Here is a 22,449-nt window from a genome sequence, read left to right as displayed (position 1 = left end):
TCCACGTAGCACCAATACCCTGGGTACCAGTGTATTTGCTGCAACCAAGGCTTGTTGAGTCTCCAGCCCAGGCACCACTGACTCCAAAGCAAGCCTGCAGACAAGGGACTTCAGGATCAATGAGGCTTGCACTGATAGTGGCCCTGCTGTCCTGTTTTCTTCCCCTCTCCCGGACACCCAAGTAATGTGAGAGCCTCCAACACAAGCCACCTGCGGGACAAAACATCTTGGCCTCCAAGCCACACAGCCCGAGTTAAAGTATACCAACTGTGTTCTCTTTCCCTAGAGACCCTCAAGAGCCAAGACGCCTTTTGGGTTTCACCAGACTTGTTCCCAAGCCCCTAATTGCAGCCTTTCTTTTACAGGTAAGCTTCCATTGGCTTTAACCCTTAGCGCTTGAGGCTACCAACGTGACCAGCACCTCTGCACCCCGACTCACCAGGGCAGGTAAAGCCAAACTGCTGGTGGTTTCTTGGACCTTGGTCCCTAAGCACCTTAAATCCCAAAAGGCACCCTTCAGAAGCACTCGCAAGTATATGTATACAGTGTATGTTTCTCCCATGGGATAACATAAGCGCGCTCGAGGCTCATACCTCAAAAACGTTATTTTGCTGCAATGTGGCTTTACTGAAAAATCCTAAATCTAGGCTGCTCAACCACACTGACATAAATAGAGCACTTGGAATTATTAATTTCAGCCCTGTGAATTAATAAGGGTATTTTGTACAGTTTGCATGGTGTTCCCTTACATTGGCACTACCGCATAAAAAGCCAGTTTCCTACACGCCATAGATTGGAAAAGCTAGCTTTTTTCTACAGGTTTCTAAATGTTCAGAGCAACTGAAGCTTTTTCTTTTTTTTAAACTGACTTGTATTGAACTATTTCTTATATCTGTTTGCAACAAATATCTAACAGGTTTTTGATGCTTTTAATATTGCACTAGAGGTTTTATTTTCTTCATGTTAGCAAACATGAAGAAATCTTTCATATGTAACGAGGATTTAAGTGGTTTGTGGGAAAGGTGATGGTGTGATCATAAATTATATGGGATAAAGTACCCCCGGCGTACATGATAAGATTATTGCAAGCAGTGCCAACTTTAGGATATTTCGGGCCCTGTGCAGAGTATACAGTATGGGTCCACCATGACACAAGTCAAATTGTTTTTCATTGCTAATCATTTTATTTTTGTAGATTGTTAACAAGTACAACAAATACAATTTAACCATACAAGTGCACCTGTAATGGAATAATATATAATGCTACTTCTTCACAAAAAGGGAACTTTCCTTGCTTTCTGTCCTGCAAATGCTTTTATTAATTCACTGAAGTCCAGAGCAGCAGACTTTTCATGTGAATGCAGGTATTCTCCAACATGTGCCCAGTCACTGAATCCTGTAGTAGAGAGCTTGCATGACCCTTTACCAAACAATTTGGAGCAGAAACAATATACTGCATCACCTGTGTTGGAGTATACTAGCCACTGTCTCTCAATCCATTTATTGTTTGTAAGGGTTCTATAGAAATACACAGGTGTGAATTGTTGGTCATAATGTTTGGGATAGGTTTTCTTGTCTCTCTCTGTGTCTCTGAATGGCCCAGCTAAAATCAGCTTGTCCATATTATGCTGACTCAATGTTTTTGCCATGTACGTAGATCAGGCTGTGTAGATTTATCAGAAGTCAAAATCGTTCTTGTATTCTCAGTTTCATCTTCTGCCTGAGAATTGGAACCAATCTGCTCTTGAACATCTTCTTCCATAGAGCAAGTGCCAGTTTCTCCTGACTTTCAGTTTACGTTACTCTGCCAGTCTGATGTCTTATTTTCTATATGTAGAGTTTTTTTCACAAGGCTTTCTTTCTATTGCTCCTCTTTGCCTTTCTGTTGCAGCCTTTGTAGCAGTCTTGGCTTTCCCTTTTGCTGCACCGGACAGAGAATTGTATGGTTTGATTGAGGCCATGATGGATCGGTGATCTGACAACATTCGACAGCTCGAGCTTCTAATCTAAAGAGGAAAACAGCTGCCCACTCGCAGCCTGCACTTTGTTTTAAATAGTTTATTTGGTTGCTACACAGAATAAAACTGTATAGATCTTCAAATTAGTATTTTGCAGAATTCAGTTGGAGGGTCATGATAAATAACATATATAGTCTTGTATAGCCCCATTAAATTTGCTTTTTCCATTTTTGAGAAGAATTCTTCATCAGAATAAAGAAATCGGTTAAAAAAAAAGTGCTTGAAAATCTCATACACATAATTCTGTATTTATCTGGAAATGAAACCCCAATGTAAATAAAACTCACAACCACCCTTGGGTGTCATTTCACGGTGTGCGGCTTCGGTGCAGATTCAGGCCAGTCACAAGTGTCAGCAGGAAGGAGTCGTATTCAGTGCGCCAAACCTTTGACCTAGCGTATTTATTCTTGCCCAGGGGTTCTGGGTAGTGGAATGCCATGCCATTTGGATACACAAATTCTATGCAGATTGAGACTTCTCTGATATTGGACAATGGTGGGTGAAGCCCACCTTGAGTTAATTCTTCATTGGTTAAGTGCTCCGTCAAGGCCTTAGCAGCTTCTAGAAACACCTGGTCACTGATGCGCCTCACACCACTAAGTATTACTGCAAGAGCCACACCTGGAAAAATATATGCATTGTTTCCCTGGCCTGGTGTGAAAGTTCGCCCATCACTTAGAGTGGCAGTCCCAAGATTGGGAGTGCAACATTTGCTATTTGTTATATAGACGTCACGATTGAAGACGCCGCCCTGGGTGCACAGAACAAACATTACAACCACAACAACATTAAGGATTCAAGTAACAAAAAAATTTAGTAGCGCGTATTCCAACCCCAATAAGTCCCAAAGGGACTACCACCGGCAAAAAGACAACGGCCCTCCGTTAATGTGTATGCCTCTTCAGCGGTGCATTCTGCTTTCGCTGTAGGATTACTTAGTGCAACAAGCATTGAAAATTCAATAGGTCTCGCTCTCGTTCAAGTTAAAGCAATTCTGTTTGTAATTAGGTGGCTTTTTAGCTTTGCTTTTATTAGTGTTTTTCAAACTTCCATGAACATAACATGCATATGTATGCATATATGTATATGTATGCATGTATTTATATTTGTATTTATATAGATATGCAAATGTATATATATGTTTATATATGTATGTATGTATATATACACACATACATATATATGCATATATATACATATATATGTGCATATGTGTGCGCGTACAGAGGTAGAGAGAGGTAGAGGTAGAGGTAGAGAGAGGTAGAGGTAGAGAGAGGTAGAGAGAGGTAGAGAGGTAGAGAGGTAGAGGGGTGGAGAGGTAGAGGGGTAGAGAGGTAGAGAGGTAGAGAGGTAGAGAGAGAGGTAGAGAGGTAGAGAGAGAGATAGAGAGGTAGAGAGGTAGAACAGTAGAGAGTAGAGAGTGAGTAGTAGAGAGTAGTAGAGAGTGAGTAGAGATTGAGTAGTACAGAGTGAGTAGTAGAGAGTAGAGTGTAGTAGAGAGTGAGTACTAGAGAGTGAGTAGTAGAGAGTGAGTAGTAGAGAGTGAGTAGAGAGTGAGTAGTAGAGAGTAGAGTGTAGTAGAGAGTGAGTAGTAGAGTGAGTAGTAGAGAATGAGTAGTAGAGAGTGAGTAGTAGAGAGTAGTAGTGAGTAGTAGAGAGAGAGTGGTAGAGAGTGAGTAGTAGAGAGCAGAGAGTAGAGTGTAGTAGAAAGTGAGTAGTAGAGTGAGTAGTAGAGAGTGAGTAGTAGAGAGTAGTAGAGAGTGAGTAGTAAAGAGTGAGTAGTAGTGAGTAGTAGAGAGTGAGTAGTAGAGAGTAGTAGAGAGTAGTAGAGAGTAGAAGAGTAGAGAGTAGTAGACAGTAATAGAGAGTAGAAGAGTAGAGCGTAGTAGAGAGTGAGGAGTAGAGAGTAGTAGAGAGTGAGGAGTAGAGAGTGAGTAGTAGAGAGTGAGTAGTAGAGAGTAGTAGAGAGTGAGTAGTAGAGAGTAGAGTGTAGTAGAGAGTGAGTAGTACAGAGTTGTAGAGAGAGAGTAGTAGAGAGTGAGTAGTAGAGAGTGAGTAGTAGAGAGTAGCAGAGAGTGAGTAGTAGAGAGTGAGTAGTAGAGAGTAGGGAGTAGTAGAGAGAGAGTAGTAGAGAGTGAGTAGAGAGTGATTACAGAGTGAGAACACCAGCAGCAATTTATTCACTCACCCATTACCACACCCAATTACGCAAACACACCCACTGGTTAACACACAAAGCGCAATACGAGCAGCAGAAGAGTACTTCCCCGTTGACGCAAACTGAACTACACCTGAAGCTGTCTTCTGCACTTCTGCTCAATTTCAAACACTTATTTCAGATATGGAGCCACACTGCTTCTGGCCAATGCATGCATTGACTTTGAGCATTTTCATAAAAGGTACAGTTTATCTCTGGGTATTGCAGCTTCAGGTGTGTGATGAATTCGCAACTGATAAGTCACACTGAAAACTGAGCATACAAGGAACATCTTTTACTTTGCAACCTGAGTTGTGTTCGCGAACCATGAATTCACCTACTGCTTAGCATGCTCTCTCCATGAGTCCTCATATTGAATCTAACACTTACTTATTAGCTTGAAACATAAGGGAAACCGCCGGAAAACAAAGCGCCATGAAGTAAAGCTTACAGCAAGCGAAACGGCTAGTTGAAGCTGCCAGTGATAACAAACGCATGCGGTCTTAAAAAAAAAAGTGCAGCAAGCTTACAATAAACCTACTGTGTCACGCCGCTGGTGAGAGATCCAATCCCGCAGGGCGTGGATTAAAGGAGGCAGGGTGGCAACAATCAGCGAGTGGCATGCCTTCAGTGCAATCATTGCACTGCCTTTGGCATAATTCCTGACGCAAAAGGACGCGCACAAATCAAAACTTAAGGCGGAGCTGGGAGGAGGCTTCTGGGATCGTATCGATTCCAAGAAGCCTCGTATGACGAGACAGCGCATGCGCTGCCTACGTCAGGCCGAGACCTAAAAATGACAGGTCTCTCATTTATGGATCCTATCGCTTTGATAACATCGGGAGTAAAAAACCTTCGGGCACCTGCAACACCAATAATCGCTGAGGGCCTAATGACATTAACAGCATCTAAAAAGTTTGAAACGGTCGGTCCGGGGTCCTGGTGAGCACATGACTCCTGGTTGACATCAACGCCTTCTTCCCGACCCTGACCCAACAAGCAATATTTATCAAACATCCATACTTTCTTGCGTGCCTCTTCTGCACACAAACCTTTTTCCATCATGGACATGACTATTGGGTTTGCGATTCCAAGAGCAGCCTCCCCTGCTCCACAAAACAGCACATTATGTTCTGTGATGGGTTTGCCAATAACCCTCTGAGCTGCAATAAAGCCACAGATGCCGTTCCTTGAAAATCATCATTGAAGGTGCAATATTTCTCACTGTACTTTCTTAAATACCTTGAAGCATTATGGTTCCCAAAGTCTTCAAACTGGATCAGAGTGTTTTGGCCATACCTGTCAGTAATGGCATCCATAAATTCATCGATCAGGTCATCATACAGCTGGGTGCCATCCCTCTTCTGGTACAGACCCATATAAAATGGATCTTTCAATAATGCTAGATTGTCAGTTCCCACATCGATGCCCACAGGGAGGCCCTTCTGTGGGCGTATGCGAGCACACGCGGTATATAGGCAGAGTCTGCCCACAGGAATCCCCATCCCATTCACACCCAGGTCTCCAAGCACCAATATTCTTTCTCCGTCAGTTACTAAAACAGCCTTAACATCAGTTTCAGGCCAATAGTCCAAAATTGATCTGATAAAACCTCTGTCTAAAATTGAAATGAATAATCCTTTTGGTCTTCTGAAGATGTGTCCTTACTGTGAGCAGGCGAGACCAACCGTTGGAGTGTACACTATAGGCATCAATCGCTCAATGTCGTCCTGGGGCAGGCTATAAAACAAACTTTCATTTCTCTCCTTTACATAGATGTACCTGGGGCCGGGGATGACGCCGGAGGTCGGTAGGGGCGGGCGAGGCGCGCGCTCCGGGTGGCCCGTGCAGCTGGCGCGGTCCCGGTGCTGGGGCTGACAGTGCCTGCGCTTTGAAATGAGCGACACCCAGGATACAAGTTGAAACAACTAAATCTGCTGCGTCATCCCTGATGCACGTTAAAACAAGTTGTTTGAACTTCTCGCATTGCAGATAGATAATGGGGAAATATTATTGGGTAGGATGAATGAAGTGAGAAATGCGTTCGGAAATGGCTTTGCCCCGTAGCAAGGCATCATACACAATGTACCGCACACGGCTGTGTGTTTTTCCTGCTGTGCGCATTTGAAAACTCACACAGACCAATGTAGGGGAGGCACCGCCCTTCATGCGGTGCAGCAGATAATGATGTCACACGCAGCGCACGCTTCAACAGTAATCCACAGGGCATTCATTGTACCCTTAGCTGCCACCGATCTGCGATCTCGGAGCTAGCAGTGGCATAGCCAGGGGCTTATTTACAAGCCCCTTGTGCCACAAGTGTGTCACTTTTAACATGGGAAAAAGTTACCTAAAAGTGGCGCAAGGGGCTTGTAAATCTGCCAGCCAGTGTTTACAGAAACCACAAAAAGCCTCCGCCTTCTGTGGGACGCGTCAGTTTACAGGGCTTCTGAGGCGCACACACTCACTCCCTTCTGCCTCCTCCACAATTGTTCTGTTTTTTGCCTCCATCGCTTCAGCTGTGTGCGTTGAACATCCATGTTAAATCTCTGTGAAATGTTCAGACATTTTCAAGCCCACCTAAGTCACAGGCCCTGTGTGACCCCACGGTTCACACATCCATAAGGCCAGCACTGTTGCAAGTCACCTTAAACTTCCATAACCTTATAAAGGAACTCGGCCGTCTGGATGGTTTTGGAACTCCTTGGTGACTTGTAATATCCTTACAATGTACGGCAGGGGGTACTTTATCCCTTATATCTATGGAACGTCCTACACCATTCCCCCTTCCCTTGATTTTTACCACCTTACTAAAATGCACAAATGTTGCTTTGCCTAGTGTTTTCTGGGGGCAGTTAATTCCTCTGTCGGCTGCTAATCCGGTGGGATCGTCTAGGAGGAAAAGTGTGGGGGCGTCTGGGAGGAAAGGTTACTTGAGCGATTTTACTCGGTGGGCAGCGGCAGTCTTAGGACATGCCTGTTCTCAGGAGGGCTGCATGTTTCTCAATCACATATTTTCGAACATTATTTAGAAGCATTTATTGAGAAATGTATGCAATTAAAGCCCACTGTTTCTTTTCTCTTACTCCTTTGGTTGGAGCTGTTTAATTGTAAGCTTTTTCCGGCGACAGGGAAGCACGAATATTAAATCAATGCATATTTTGTGTATCTTCATTTTTTAACTGCCCTCGGAAGATGAACAGGTTACTTCACCTCTCATGACTTAAAATATGGCCGGCTGCGGGAACACATAATGGAGAGTTCTGGCTGCACTTCCACTCAAAATTGACGTTTTAAAGGCACTTTGGCTTGCAGAGTAATTGTACAAACAGTAGGGAGCATTAAGATTATATAAAGGCTATTAGAGTTGCCTTATAGTGTTGGATAGTTCCCGAATAAAACATTTTCTTAACTACATGACCTGTTCTACAATTTACCGCACAGGATTGTTTTGCAGCATGTTCATGGATTTAAGGACGGCACTGCCTCATTCTGCAGTGTGCAGCGCCACTGTGTGGCAGATGTGAGCGTTGGCCAAGCAAAACATGAAAATAAATAGTTGTGTTTTTATTTATCAGTAACAAACCAACTTTCCTGTGATGTGGTAGCCGGGAGGTATAAAAAAAGAAATAAAGGAATGAAAATAACAAAAACTACAATATTCACAAACATTTAAAACATAGCGAAACCTTTTCTACTAACATACATTTCTGGGTGCTAATATATTTTAATGTATGTGATAGAGCGCCATGTTGTTCTGAAATATGTAGTGGCGCACCATAATCACTGGTAGTCTGCACCCATATATTTAGTGGTATTATATTAACGTGTGGCTTAGAAACATAGTATTGAAAGCAGCATGTGTTAGTTCGAATAGAAATGTAACTAAGTCATTTATGGAGTTTAATGCAATGTTTAGTAGAGAATATTTGTTAGAAAATGCAGAACGACTTAGTCCACGTATAATGTGATGTATTAGGATTCAAACGTGCACCATATCAAAGTCTGCACATGTAGATTGCTTATTCATGTATGCAATTTAATGAATATCAACGTTTATAGTATGATTTTAGAAATGTGTGTTTGAAATGTGTGAAGGCCTGACCGCATCTACGTTTAAGAGAAAGGCCTATTCATTTCTTATGTTAGCTGAATATTGTAGGCCGAAAATTGTTTCCCTTGGAAAGGCTCTGGGTTTCAGAGATGTTAGAAAATCTCAGTGAAGTGGAAAGTTTCTCATTCCCATGTTTCTGTAACAGGTGCAAGGACACCTAGCTTGTTAGGGAGACTAACACTTTTGTTTTAGGAGTTAGGATGGCATGAGAAGCCAACATGGGAGTATACTGGAATGCAGGGATGATACTTTTGGCGGAGAAGGTGCCTGGGACCCAAGGTCAAGCTAACCGTCTTTGGATGGAATACAAGTTTATAATAATAATAATCCAAATTTTAAAGCGCAAACAATCACCCGTAAGGGTCTCGAGGCGCTGGGGGCCATCGGGAAGATTAAGCAAGCTGTTGCCCAGAGTCACATGGTGCTGGGCTAATCTGCCGCCGGTGATTGAACCGTGAGCCCCAGATTCCGGGGTCAGTTGCCCCGACCGCGGCGCCACACCTCTTCCACAAGTTTCAGTGGAAAAGTACCGGAGGAAGACCTGGCTGGAAAGGTGTGACAAAGGGCGTGTTCTACGATTTTGGGATTTGGAATTAGGGACAGTGCCCTGTGGGTTGAGCAGTTGAGGATTAGATGGAGAGCTAGAAGGAACCTCTTAGAATGAGCTTTGAGTAAAGTGAGTGCACTTTTAAGGAAGTCTTCACTTCTGACACCTTTTTCTATTCTCTTGCCTGGGGAAAATGCTAAGTAGGGATGTCAACTTAGAGGCAGAGTAGGGATAGACTAACTGACTTTCTTTTAGGTTAATGACTTCTAATATAGTGATTGGAGCAGTTATTAGTTGCCTAATACTTCTGGAACTGACTATTCTTCTTATTCTGAGTCGGATGAGACTCTTGCATAGAATCTTCTTTGTATTAGTGCCCATTTATTTTCTTAACCTCGTGATGAGGTGCTTGTATGTGCAATTATTTTTGGCTTTGTAATAAATCCTTAAATTTTTGAGATTCAGAGTCAGTGGTCCTTTAGAGCTCAAACTCGATTCGTTTAATTATATGCTGAAGTTGGATTTTCTCCCCTTTACACTATTCAGCAGAAAGAAAGATCCTGGCGACCTGAGAGGATTCTTGGTGATGGTAAGACAGATAAGAATCCAGCTTTATCATATGTTTGTGTCAGCCAAAAAAGATGGAGTCTAATTGCCAAAAGCCATTTCCTCTCTCTGCAGGGAGATGCTGCTTATCTTGTGGGACTCCTTGTGTGCTCCTAATGGTCTTGCAGGACACTGCCTGGGTCTCGGCTGTGGGCTTCATGCTTGGTCTCTCTTCAAACTCTTCACTGGCCTGTGCATGAATGCCCTCATTCTTTGAGTTGGGGGGCTTGTATCCTTTGTTTGTTGGATGCCTGCTCCCGTGGGGGGTTATTTACAAGGTCTTTGTGCCACTGGAGCATCACTTTTTATGATGCTCCGGCGGCGTAGAGTGCAGACCCATCACTACAAGGCCACGCAAAGCCAGTTTGCATGGCTTTTCATGGACTCGTAGTTATGGTTTAAGACAACCAACTGTGAGCCTCTGCTTTGCCTTACACTGCTTCAGGGGGGCATTCCGTGGGCATTGCAGTGGGTTTTCCCATGCAACACCCATGGGCTTTGACACATTCCCAGATTTACAAGGATCTGTTAACCTGGGAATGCACCAAAACTGGGCACCTCCCCTCCCCAGGGGAGGCGTTACAAGGACATACGTTTTAATTTCTCCCAGTTTTTTCCTCTTTAAAACTGAAGCACATCGAATGAGGAAAAAGCCTCCATGGATTGTTTTTGTGGAAGGAGTTCTTCCTTCCTGCACAAAAACAATCCTGCCAACAATGCAAACACCTGATGCAGTCGTGCCTGCATTGGCGATAGGCACCAAATTGTGCATTGGTACAGACAGAAAGGACAAAAATGCACTGTATCCTGTAAATACGGTGCATTCCTGCACTTTCAAATTGGCGTAGGGCAGCGTGCAAAAAGACATGCAGCGCTGCCCTATGCCAATTTATTGTGAATGAGGCCCATGATGTATTGTGCTCTTGCCTCCTGGTCTTGTAGGGCCATATTTATGGAAGGCTTGCATCACGTTTACACAATGCAAAGTAGTCATTGCATGATGCAAGCATCTAAGTCCGATTTATGAAACCACACAAAGCCACATTGCATGGCTTTGAATGGCTTCATAAAACAGGAGTAAGGCAACACAGCGCAAATTGCCTTTCTCTGCACAATGGAGGCAGTCTATGGGCATTGCGTGGGTGTTCCTATGCAACCCCCATGGTTTTTGACACATGCCCAGATTAACAAGGACTTGTAAACTTGGGAATGCTCCAAAATCTTATGCTACCCCAGGAGAGGCTTAACAAGGAGAAATATCTTTATTTCTCCTATTTATTTCCTCTTTCTACATGTGCTGCATTCTGCAAAACGATGCCAGCACAAGGGGAAAGGACAGGGATGCCCCACATTGTTTAAATACAGTGCAATCCTGCCCTTTCCCACTGGCGCAGCAAGGTGACGTTCTGCGCAGCGCTGTGTCGGAAACTCGTAAATATGCCCCGTGGTTCAATTCTTTGGCCCTTTGGTGTTGTTTCTTGTGGATCCGCCTCCTTCTCCCGTTGATCTTTAACTTGAGTTGTATAGAATGATGTTGGTCACCTTTTCTTCACTTTTTTCTTCTGCTCCTATAATACCACTGCACATTGAGTACCTCATTTGATGGGGTTTTGGCATAGGGCAGCGCAGCAAGTCACCTTGCTGCTATGCCCTACGTCAAAGTGATCGGGCAGAAATGCACCAAATGTATCCAATACAGTGCATTTCTGTCCTTTCCCCCTGTGCTGGCACTGTTTTGACTGCCTAGCGCCAACACAGGCAACCTTGCATCATGGTGCAAGGGTGCCTGTGTTGTCGGCAAGATTGTTTTTGTGTAGGAAGGGGCACCTTCCTGCAAAAAATACAATCCTGGGAGGCTTTTCCTCTTTCTTTGTGTGCTGCTTATAGGGAAAGAGTAATAAACATGGAGAAATAAAGTTAATTCTCCTTGTTATGCATCATCTTGGGAGGCGTAAGGTTTTGGCACATCTCGGGTTTACATGGTTTTGTAAATCTGGGGAAGCATCAAAATCCATGGGTGCTGCATGGGAACACCAACTGCAACGCCCATGGAACGCCTCCCAAGCACAGACTAAGGCACTGCAGTTATTTGTGCCCCCTTGCCTTCCTCCATATCTATGAGGACATTCAAAGCCATTCAAAGTTGTTTTGCATGGCCTCGTAGATATGATTTCAACGTTTGTGCCTCAAAGTGTCTTAAAAAGTGACGCTTTGGTGGAGCAAGGGTCACATTGATGTAGCTCCGATTTCATCTGGAGTCAGGCATTGCTTTATTTTTGTACTTCAGACAGACTGCATTTAACATGACACAGATTTTGGCGCAAGCAAAATGAAAACATGACATAAGGGCTGGTCAAATGTACTCTTTTTTAAGTGTCAGATTTTGGTGCATGAAAAGTGAAAACATGAATCAGATGCTTTTAAAGGATAACACTTTTGGTATCCACAAGTGAAAATATGAAATAAGGCCTGGTCAGAATGCTTTCAGTTTAAAAGTGCTTTCATGTAAAAGACATGCTCAATTAATTAAACAGCCATGTTTAAATGTGATTAATCAATATGTAATCTCACTATTGAATGCTCATTAATTTAGAAAATATATTTATACTTTCAAAATAGCATGTAATTGTACTGAATTAACATGTATTTTTGCAAGAGTAGAAATGTGCTGAAATGTATTTTGCACTGTAGAAAACCATGTGATTTCAGTTTGCTTTAGTGGACTCAGCTTACTGCAGTTTTTGCCCTTGAAGATTAGAATGAAATGTGCTCCTCTTCCCTACCAATTTTCAATGAAAGGGCTTTGTTAATAAATCACGTCCTCCTGTTTCAGTCTCTTCAACCTTCACTATGTTGCATATTTTTTTAAACAGTGGAGTGAAGAGAAAAACTCACAATTAATACTTTTTGTTACAGAAAATGTAATTGTTTTAAAATGTAAAAGGATGTGAAGTCATGTAATGAGGAACACGCCTGATTAATGACGTATCCAGTCACCCCATGGGGAGACGATGTGTCTTGAAGTTCTGATTGAATCAGCTATGAGGACCATGCACATGGACTTTTGCTTGAAATATGGCTTATAAGTGGGAGGGGCGGCTTTTTGCTCATTTTTTCCTGAACGCCAGGCAGGACACTAAAGAGATAACTGGAAGCCTTAGCGGGAGAAGGAGGGGCTGCGTCTGTGGGGGCTATTTTTGCAGCTCCTGAGACAGAGAGACAGATGAACAGCACAGTGAGGCTGAGAGGATCAGAACAGGTTTAGATTTTCGGTGCTAAACTTTACATTTCATGCTTTGACTAACTGCTTTTGAAAAGATGTATTTGTCCTATGCATTTATTTCTCTTTATGGAGATTTTTGCCATTATTCATTATTGATTAGCCTTGCAAGACTCACTCTTTTTCTTAGAAACTCTGAAAGAGTTTTGATTGACATTTTGCGCCACATTTTCTTTTCTACATGTGATGCTTATATGCAGACTGTAATATGTTCTGTATTAATGCTATTTTTCCTAATTTCCAAATTCTGTAAACTTCACTTTTAACTAGGAAATAAAACCCTTTAAAATACTCACCAACTCTCTTTATTGGCTTAAATAATAATTGTTTTTTTATTTTTCATGTTTATGTAAAGTCTCCTGAAGGTAATATACAGTGGCAAGGGTACAGTACCCTTACAGTGGTAAATTAGAGGTAAATGAGGTTTTACATTGAGAAATTACCGTGAAATTACCGCTGCATCAGTTTTTGGTAGCAAGAGGAAGGTTATTATCAATTAGTTTGGTGATTAAGGATTATTAATATCACCATCAACTATTTGACTAATGGTCCATTGACCTTAGGAGGAGAGTTGATCTGTGAAAATTAGTTCTAGAAAATAACTACCCAAGATGGATAAATGCCCAAGTCCTGATTCCTGACTCCAATGCTCAGAACCTGAAGACTGGCAAGGCAGTACTGGAAGGTGATGGTGAAAGTTAGTGTGAATGGTAGCGTAAGGATTTTTCCTGAGAAGTCACTGGCTCTACTTCCCAAAAGGGGTATCCAAGTAACAGGTCTTATCTGGAGCTTGAGTGAAGGGTAAGCGGAAGGGATTTACTTGCAGTATTTGAAGAGTAAACAGAAGTTGTTACTTTGTGAAGAGTAAGCGGAATGTGTTACTCGCAGTGAAAAGAAAACTATACTTTGTGTAGTGTAACAGACAGAGTAGCAAATGTTTTTATGTTGTTATTAACATAATTTTGACTAAGAAAACTCAGAAAAATATTGCAGTAAGATTTTGTTTGAGAGGGTCAGTAGTAGGGGTTAAACTGACTGTAATTGAAACTGACAGCATTGAAGAAAAGAAATTGAATTGAACTGTTGCAGAAATGAAAAAGTGAAACATTTGTTTTTACTTGGTGATGCTCCTAAAGGAACACCTGTGCATTTTATGTCTACCAATTTGGGACACAATTCATGTATGTGGGTTCACCAATGGTGCAAGATTACTGAAAAAGAAGGTCCTTTGATGTTTCCAAAGGATGGTACTTTTGAATTGCAAGTTATTGACAAATTAAGGGAAGTGGTATGTGAAATAAAGACATGATCTAGAGCTGCACAATTTGAGGCCTTAAGCATGTGGGAAAAGACAGCAAGAGACAAAGTAAGTAAGGATAAAAATATAAAGCACCAGATGCAGGAGAAGGGAATTAATTATGAAAAAAGCTTCAAATAAATAAAGATTCAGGGGATGAAATAATGGATGCATTATTAACTGAGTGTCTGCCACTTTATGTGGTTCCCATTAGAAATAGTGTACCAGAAAGTGCTACAGTGGCTACTGCTTCTGTTGAACAGAGAGAAACACAGATTGAGAGAATTGTGCAGACATTTCAGATTGACCCAATCTCTGTTGATTCAGCACTGACAGGGACATCTCCAGGTGTTACTGCTTCAAATATGACTGGTTCAGTCCAAGAATTACAAACTGCAGATGCACAGGCAATGTCTAGAAAAATTATGACTGTCCCAATTAATATGGTCCCTACTCAAAAAGTTCAAGAAGCTGCAGAAGGAGTAATTATGTCAGGGTTTATTTCAGAAACTCAGAATTCACAGATTATTGAACAGAAACTACCCCAGACAGTCCAAGCATTGAAAGGTGGGGCAAAAATGTTTTTACAACACCCACAGTGCAGGATTAAATGAATATATTTGGAGATGGGATTTTTCAAACCTGCTTTGAGGAAGAAGCAGAGATTACAAAGGATAGAGAGCATGGGGGAACAAATTAACCCAGACCCTGAAAAAGAGAGGCAGCTTAATGTTTTAAATTTAAAATTTGAACATGAAGAAATTAACAGTCCCTGCTGTTTAAATCATGAAAATGTGAACCAGTGTCAGGAGAAATAATTCATTTCCCTGAGTAAGGAAATAGCTACATATGCAGTAACTACTCATGATATACTGAGTGATTTGGCTCAAAAATATGAAATTGATGTTTCAGGAAGCTTTCCATTTCAGAAAAGTTTTAGTGTACATATGAATGATGAGGCAAATAAGACAATGTGTTCTTCAGAAATGCAATTGCACATTGCAGAAATGAAATATTTTTTTAAATACAATGGGTTTGAGAAATTAGGATACAAGTGGACAAGAAAACATGAAAAGAAAAATAAACCACCAGACCTAGCAAGGAAACTGGATAAGAAAAAGAAACCATCAGATCTAGTTGAGGAAAATAATAAGCAGAATGAGGGAGAAGCTTTTGCTTACTCATTGAGAGAAAAGCTGGGAGAAGTGCATGTGCCATGGAACAAAGGTGAACTTGCAGCATTTCTGAAAACATTCCCAAAATTGAGAGACAATCTTATGCTGTGGTACCCACAAATTGATGGATTTGTTATAATTTTAGAGGAGTTATGCATTAATTTTGAAATGCTCTTCGACATTGCCATGCAGACTGAATTGTGGTTTGAATCTAAAGTTGTTGTGCAAAGGCCAGGTGAGGAGACAATGAAAAGGGTTTGCATGAATGAATTGCTTTGTGAAAATGCAGGTATGGATGTTGCACTGCTGGAAAAAGTCTTCTCTTGCCATATTTATAACGGATTTGAGCATTGGAAGAAGAAATTTAAATTTAAACATGATGCAGCAGTTGGAAATGTGCTAGAACAGAGAGAACTGCAGGTGCAAGAGGTGTCAGCCAAGCAAATGTCAGTTCAGAAACAGGTACCAATGGCAGGAGTTTTTCAAGCCCAAATGGTCCCACAAAACATGGAAAATCATAAAATTAATTTAAATAAGTTGTCCAGAGCAAATGTGAATTATTTCCAGAAACAAAATCAGAACCCAGTTCAACAGGTTACTGTATTTGAAAATGAGAGTTTTAACCCTAACAATTCAGAATTTACCAAGTCCACTGTGAAAGCAGTGGAAGGTCCAGACTTAGTTGGAGTTTTAAACAGAGAAATTACAAACCCAATTTTAGAAATATTTGCACCACAAATAGACCCATTTGAGGAAAGTTGACAATTTATTGTTTGTGACTCAGGCCTGACAGGAAAACAATTGCTTTGCAAATTAAACAGCACAGATTACAATACTGTACCAGATAATGTTAATTTTCAGATTCCTGATGAGGATGTTCATTTTAAAATGGCCCAACAAGAGACAGCTGTAGCATTGTTTTCAGAAAAGACAGTTGAAAAATTACCTTCAGATTTGAAAGAAATAATAAACATAGAATTTAGAGAGTTTACAAAGAAGGATGCCAGATTAATAAAATGTGCAGAACATGTCTTAATAAAATTAGAACCAGATGACATGTATTCAAGAACACCATCAGTTGCAGAAATGTTACCAATAATTAGAGATAAACTGAGTAAAAGATTTTTCATGGAATTTATTGGAAGTTTATGTAACTTATTGAACATAGGTTCACAGAAACTAAATGAAAAGAACAGAATAGTGCAGGAGATTAATAGCATAACTTTTCCATGTTGTCCTGTGGTACCGAATCCAGCCAATATATTGTTTCACATTCCATGTGCTGAAGAATGGCTTACTGTTATTGATTTTTTAAGGTGCACAATGTGCCACCCATCTACACTCTAAATCATATTAGGGGACAAAGCACATTTCTTCACTGACCGTATACTCACACTGGACTACATAAAAGTAACTGGCCTGCTGGAAGGACAGACTAGGAAATCACTAATGAAATAGCTTTGGACTATCCTGTGTTATTGTCTCAATATATGAACGTTATGCAGTGTGGGGTGGTTAGAGAGCCATGGCAAGGCATGTTCAGAAATAGACTTATGGACAACCTGAATACTTCTCAGCCACTGGTAATTAACCTGGGATGCAACCCATTCCATTATTTTTATCCTGTTGGTGGCAATTCATTCAGAGTCCAACCATGTGTACATCAGTCTTGTCCATCCCAAAAAGAGATAGTTCTGTCTGTACTGCTGAACCTTGTCCCCTCAGAATGGGAGAACAAGTAAGCCTGGCTTGCTTCGACCTAGTTAGAACTCTAGAACACTAAAGTGAAGAGTAGATTAAGTTCTTGGCACAGCGATCTCAGGACTCCCATTTGAGGGAAACTCTCCCACTTATGAAGGTTCACCTTAATAGCATAAAAAGTGAAGGATAGAATGCCTGAAATAATCTCAGCGACTCTTACTTGTTCTGAGCCGTATATCACACCAAAATGTTTAGCTCCTCTGTGCCATTGTAAATAGGAACAAATCAGATGCTATTCAGTTCCCCCCAAAAAGGATGATCCAGCTCAAACAGCAAGGCAAAGTCCCTTCTAAATAGGAATGCAAGCAACCCCAGATTGATTTCTATCTTCTTTGACTTCATCAATGAAGCGCATCTTGAGTTCTTTAGATAGATTCACATAGTCATGATCAATGCGATAATTCATTTCCTTACATCCAATCCCACTGCTAGAGAAGATGATTTGGGAGGGCAGATGCAGTCAAACAGATCCTGTAGTCCGGCAGTGCCTAGAATTGATATCAAAGCTGCTTCATAGGCTCAAGCTCGAAGATGTAGTTGGCTTGAACTGGGAAGGTTGTCTTCATAACAAACATATTTCCCAATCAGTAGATGCATCGCTTTGCAGTAGGACTGGCGTAGTCTCACAGGTTTTATGTTTAAATCTTTTGTTGGTGGTAACATGAACAAAGTGTCATTGGCAGCATCAGCAGCTTCCGCCTACAACCCTGCGGGCCGGCTCATTACTGCGTCGGAGGAGCGGTATACCTTCACTCCCATCTAGCCCCGTGTGTAGGTCAGTGTTAACACAGCATGTCGCCTACAACCCCTCAGGACCGGCCGCGTTTCATACTAAAGGGAGTGCTGTAGGCTGCAATCAGTGTAGCGCGTGTCCTGTGTAATCAGACCCGCGGGTCACCCCTCGACGAATCGCCCTAATTTGGCGAGTAAGGGCCCTGTCCCCGCAGCAGGCATTATGACTAAGACTGGACCAGCAGGACTGCTATCTGCCATGACACTCCGACAATTAAAAGAACCCAACTCAATCCCGTCTCAACTCCCCACTCCCTCTCCCCGTCCCCCCACCCACGCCTCCCCTACCCCTACCTCCCCCCACCCCCGTCCAGTGCGTGCGTCCAGTGTATCCCGCTAGGCGTTATCGCTTCATCCGAGGACCTCATCATGCTCCGACATCAAGCCCCGTCAAGGGGCGGGGTCCTCCTGTGTAGTGAGCCTCAAGAGGCGTAGGTATCTGGGACAGGTCAGTTCCCTGAATTCTGTGACCAGGAGGGACCGAAATGGCTGCCAAAGGTCATTAAACGTCTCTGTGTCCCCTTTCACTGTCAGTGACAGTTTCTCCATGCCTAACACATGCCATAATCTATGCAGCCAGCCCACGACCGTGGGGGGTGTGGGTGAGCGCCAGTGCACCAGGATATTCTGAATGGCAGACCACAGCGCTATGGCGATCTGCCTGCCTCTGCGGGATTTCAAGGGATACATCAGGTCGTTAGGGAGGCCCAGTACTATATGAGCTGGGAATCGCGGCAACTCAGTCTTAAAGTGGGAGTCAACCTCATCGATCACCTCCTTCCAGTAAACTGCAAGCAAGGGGCAGTCCCACAAGATATGCGTCAGTGTACCCACCTGTCCACAACCCCTCCAACAGGTGTCTTCTTTACTACTGTCCATGGCATGTATACGTGCTGGCGTGTAATACCAATATGTGGAGACCTTAGTGAAGGTTTCAGTAAGGCCCGCGTGATATGCCGAGTGCCTGGCTCTGTAAGCTATTTGTCCCCATTCCTCGTGACTCAGGGTCCTACCCAGCTCCCCCTCCCATCGCTCCCGTCCCGGGTTATAAAAGTGCGAGGGGGGCACCTGGAGGAATCGGTACAGGTCGCTGATGAGTTTGGTGTCGAACGTGCGCGTTAACAGCCAGCGTTCGTAAGGGAGGAGTCGTCTGTTCGCTGTTTCGCGCACCTGGGGGTGTAACGCCCAGTGGCGAACCTGCAAATACCGTAATCTCTCGGTTTCCGGCAATGTGTAGTCTCGTCGGAGGTCCTCAAAGGGGATAATCCCCTCTGCATCGTACAGGTGGCACAGGGCTCTGCATCCCGCCTCTCGCCAGCGCCCGAATGCGCCCCTCTCCATCCCCGGGGCAAACTCCGGATTATCCGCCAAAGGCGTCAGTGGGTAGGGGAACGTGGTCAACCCGTGTGCGAGATTCGTGGCATCCCATACTTGGAGATGCACTCTGGTGATAAAGGAGGCATATAAGTTAGCGGGGCGGTGAGCTCTGCGTAAAAACGGTACCTCCTGTAGGGGTCGCCCCGCCACCGCCTGATCCTGGAAGAGCCAGTGTTTATCCGACTCCCATCTACTCCACTCCACCAGGTACCGCAACTGCGCCGCGTGAAAGTATTTGCGGAGGTCCGGGACTCCGAGCCCCCCCGCCTCCGGTGCCAGTAATGAAAGTGCTCTCCGCATCCTGGGAGTCTTGCCCTGCCAAATGAAGCGTCCCAGATCCGACTGCATCTGCCGGAGCCAACCCGCAGGCGGGCGCAGCGGAAGTGCCCGAAACAAATAGAGGACCTGAGGCAGAATCGTCATCTTGACCGCTGCCACCCTGCCTAGCAATGACAGGGTGCCACGACCCCAGCGTGCTAACTCATCCCTTACTTTCCGGCCCAAGGCGGTGTAATTGGCCAATACCATCGTGGGCAGGGTCGGAGCCAGGAGGACTCCCAGGTAGGACACCGGGTCCCGGGACCAGACTATTGGGACCCGGTGTTGTAAAAGGGTCCGGGTTGCCGGCGCCAGGGAGAGATCTAGGGCGACCGACTTGCCCATATTCATTTTAAATCCTGCCACCTCGGCAAAGGAGGTCAATTCTTCAATGCAAGCCGGCAAGGCCGAGAGCGGGTCGTCTAAGGAGAGTATCACGTCATCAGCGTATAGACTGACGGCATGACTAAAGCCACCAAACTTCACCCCTTTCACCGCCGGGTTATCCCGGATTCGTTGTGCAAAGGGTTCCATATATAATGCAAAGAGTAAGGGTGACAGCGGGCATCCCTGTCTCGTGCCTCTTTCGATGTCAAAGCTCTTTGAACTGTACCCAGTGACTCTTACGATGGCCGTTGGGGATCTATAGCAATTAAAAATCATGTGGCGAAATTTATCTCTCACCCCTATCTTCTCCAACACCTGTTCTAGGTACGGCCAATGTACGCGATCAAACGCTTTTTCGGCGTCCACCAATAGCAACATCCTCTCTCCCCGGATTCGCGACGCTTTCTCAATGAGATGAGTGATCCTCTTGGTGTTATCGACCGTTTGTCACCCGGGGATAAACCCCGCCTGATCTGGGTCGATAAGCCCTGGCAAGAGAGGGGCAAGACGTGCTGCTAAGATCCCCGTATATAATTTGAGATCGATATTAAGGAGAGATATTGGCTGATAGGAGCCGCAGTGTGATCTGTCCTTACCCGGCTTGGGGATGACCGCCAGGGACGCTTGCAACAAGTACGGCGGATTGCGCCCGGCGTCGCAAAGGTATTAAACAGACGCGTGAGGATTGGCGCCAGTAGTGCACAGAACGTTTAATAAAAGAGTGGCGTAAAGCCGTCCGGGCCCGGGGATTTCCCATGTTTGAGGCGGGCTATCGCGGATATCACTTCCTCAGGTCTAATTTCCCTCTCAAGTGCCTCTGCCTGGGAGAGCATTAAGGACGGTAGGGAGACCGAGTCCAGGTACCCCCGTGTTGCGAGAGCATCCGGGGGATCTCCAGCGTACAGGTCTGCATAATACCTGCAAAAACGTTCCGCTATGTGAGCATCCTCTGTGACCGTGGACCCCGTGAGGTCAGAGATCGCTTGCACCGTGTGTTTCTGACGAGTGACCCTAAGCTTACTCGCTAACAATCTGCCACATTTGTCTCCCCTCTGTAATAGGCATGTTTGAGGCGCAGTGCCGCGTATTCCGCGCGATCCATATCCAAGGCCGTCAGGAGTTTTCTCGCCCCCTGGAGTTGCCGCCAGATCCTGGGGGCTCCCGTCCGGCTGTGCATGTGCTCCAATTCACGGACCTTTTGCGTGAGCTCCTCGCGCTTCTCCCTCCTGTTGGCATTGTCCACCGAGGAAATCGCAATAAATACCCCCCGGAGCACCGCTTTCAGAGCCACCCATTGGGTTGCCCGAGACGTGTCTGAGTTCTCATTATGGGACAAGTAGTCCCGTACCGCCGCCGTTACCTGCTCGACCACGTCTCATCTACTGAGTAGTGCGTCCCGCAGTCTCCAGACCCGTGGGGGACAGGAGGTCGGCGGGAGACAGAAGGTAGCCGTCACCGGGGCGTGGTCCGACACCGAGATCACTCCTATGTCTGCCGCCGTGGCTAGCGCGCGCACCGGCCCGGAGACCAAAAGGTGGTCCAGCCATGCATACGTCTTGTGCGTGTGCGAGTAGAACGAATAGCTCCGTTCTGTAGGGTGCATGTGACGCCAGAGGTCTCCGACATCCATCTCCGCCAGCAGATCCCTACATCCTGCCGAGAATTCCCCCGCCTGTGGGGAACGATGGGCGGACCTATCGGTGGCACCGTCAAAGACCATGTTAAGGTCGCCCCCTAAGATTATATGCCTGTCCTGTGCAGTCGCGGTCTCCTCCAGCGCCGAGAAATCGTTCTTGCCGGTCGTTCGGGCTATAAATGGACCCGATGGCGAACGTGAGACCTGCCACCCGGACTCTGTAAACCAGGAGCCTGCCTTTCAGTTCTGCATGTTTGTGGAGTACCTCCCCGCTAAAGTGCCGGGCTACCAGGATCGCCACCCCGCGGTTTTAGTGTTGTTGGATGAAAAGAATTGTGTAGGGAATACGGAAGATCGCAGCCTAGAGCAGTCCCGGGGTAAGAGGTGAGTCTCCTGGAGCAGGCAGATATCTGCTCGGGTGTTTTCTAGGAGGGACAGAACGGCACGCCGTTTGATCGGGTTATTAAGGCCCCTGACATTAAGCGTGACAATTTTAAATGTTGTATGTGTCATGTGGGAGGGTCGTCAAGACCGCCCTGTCCCCTGAAAATCTACGGATTGTGGTATGTACGCCACTATGGTAGCTGCATCTACGGACACGCACTGGACTGCCCCCCCTGTGTCCCTGGTTCCCCCCTCCCCCTCCCGGTGTCCCCCAAAGCCCCCTCCCGCCCCACCCATTCCCCCAAACTCCCCTCAAAACTCCCTGATCCCCCGCCCACCTCTCCCTTGACAACATGCACACAACACCTCTCTCTTCACCCCCAAGTCTGGAAACATCAATGTCCAAGTCCCGCTCCCTAGGAAGCAGGTCTTTGGTGAAGTATACTAGTGGACGTCTAGCCACCACTCCCTCCCTGCCCACCCCCACCCCGCCCCGGACCCCAAACCTGCATAGCAGAGAAAGCTGTGTTGATCTCCCCCCGGAGCTGCCTCATGCAGTC

At 44.8% G+C, this 22,449-nt stretch overlaps 1 pseudogene; it reads right to left on the bottom strand.

Moving 5' to 3' along the window:
• Positions 1 to 2,320: 2,320 nt before the first annotated feature.
• LOC146829030 (NAD-dependent malic enzyme, mitochondrial-like) lies at positions 2,321 to 20,145 on the bottom strand (annotated as a pseudogene).
• Positions 20,146 to 22,449: the final 2,304 nt, after the last annotated feature.

Source organism: Triturus cristatus, chromosome 5_2 (genome assembly GCF_964204655.1).
Source record: "Triturus cristatus chromosome 5_2, aTriCri1.1, whole genome shotgun sequence".
Classification (NCBI taxonomy): Eukaryota; Metazoa; Chordata; class Amphibia; order Caudata; family Salamandridae; genus Triturus; species Triturus cristatus.
This window is presented reverse-complemented; position numbering and strand designations above follow the sequence as displayed.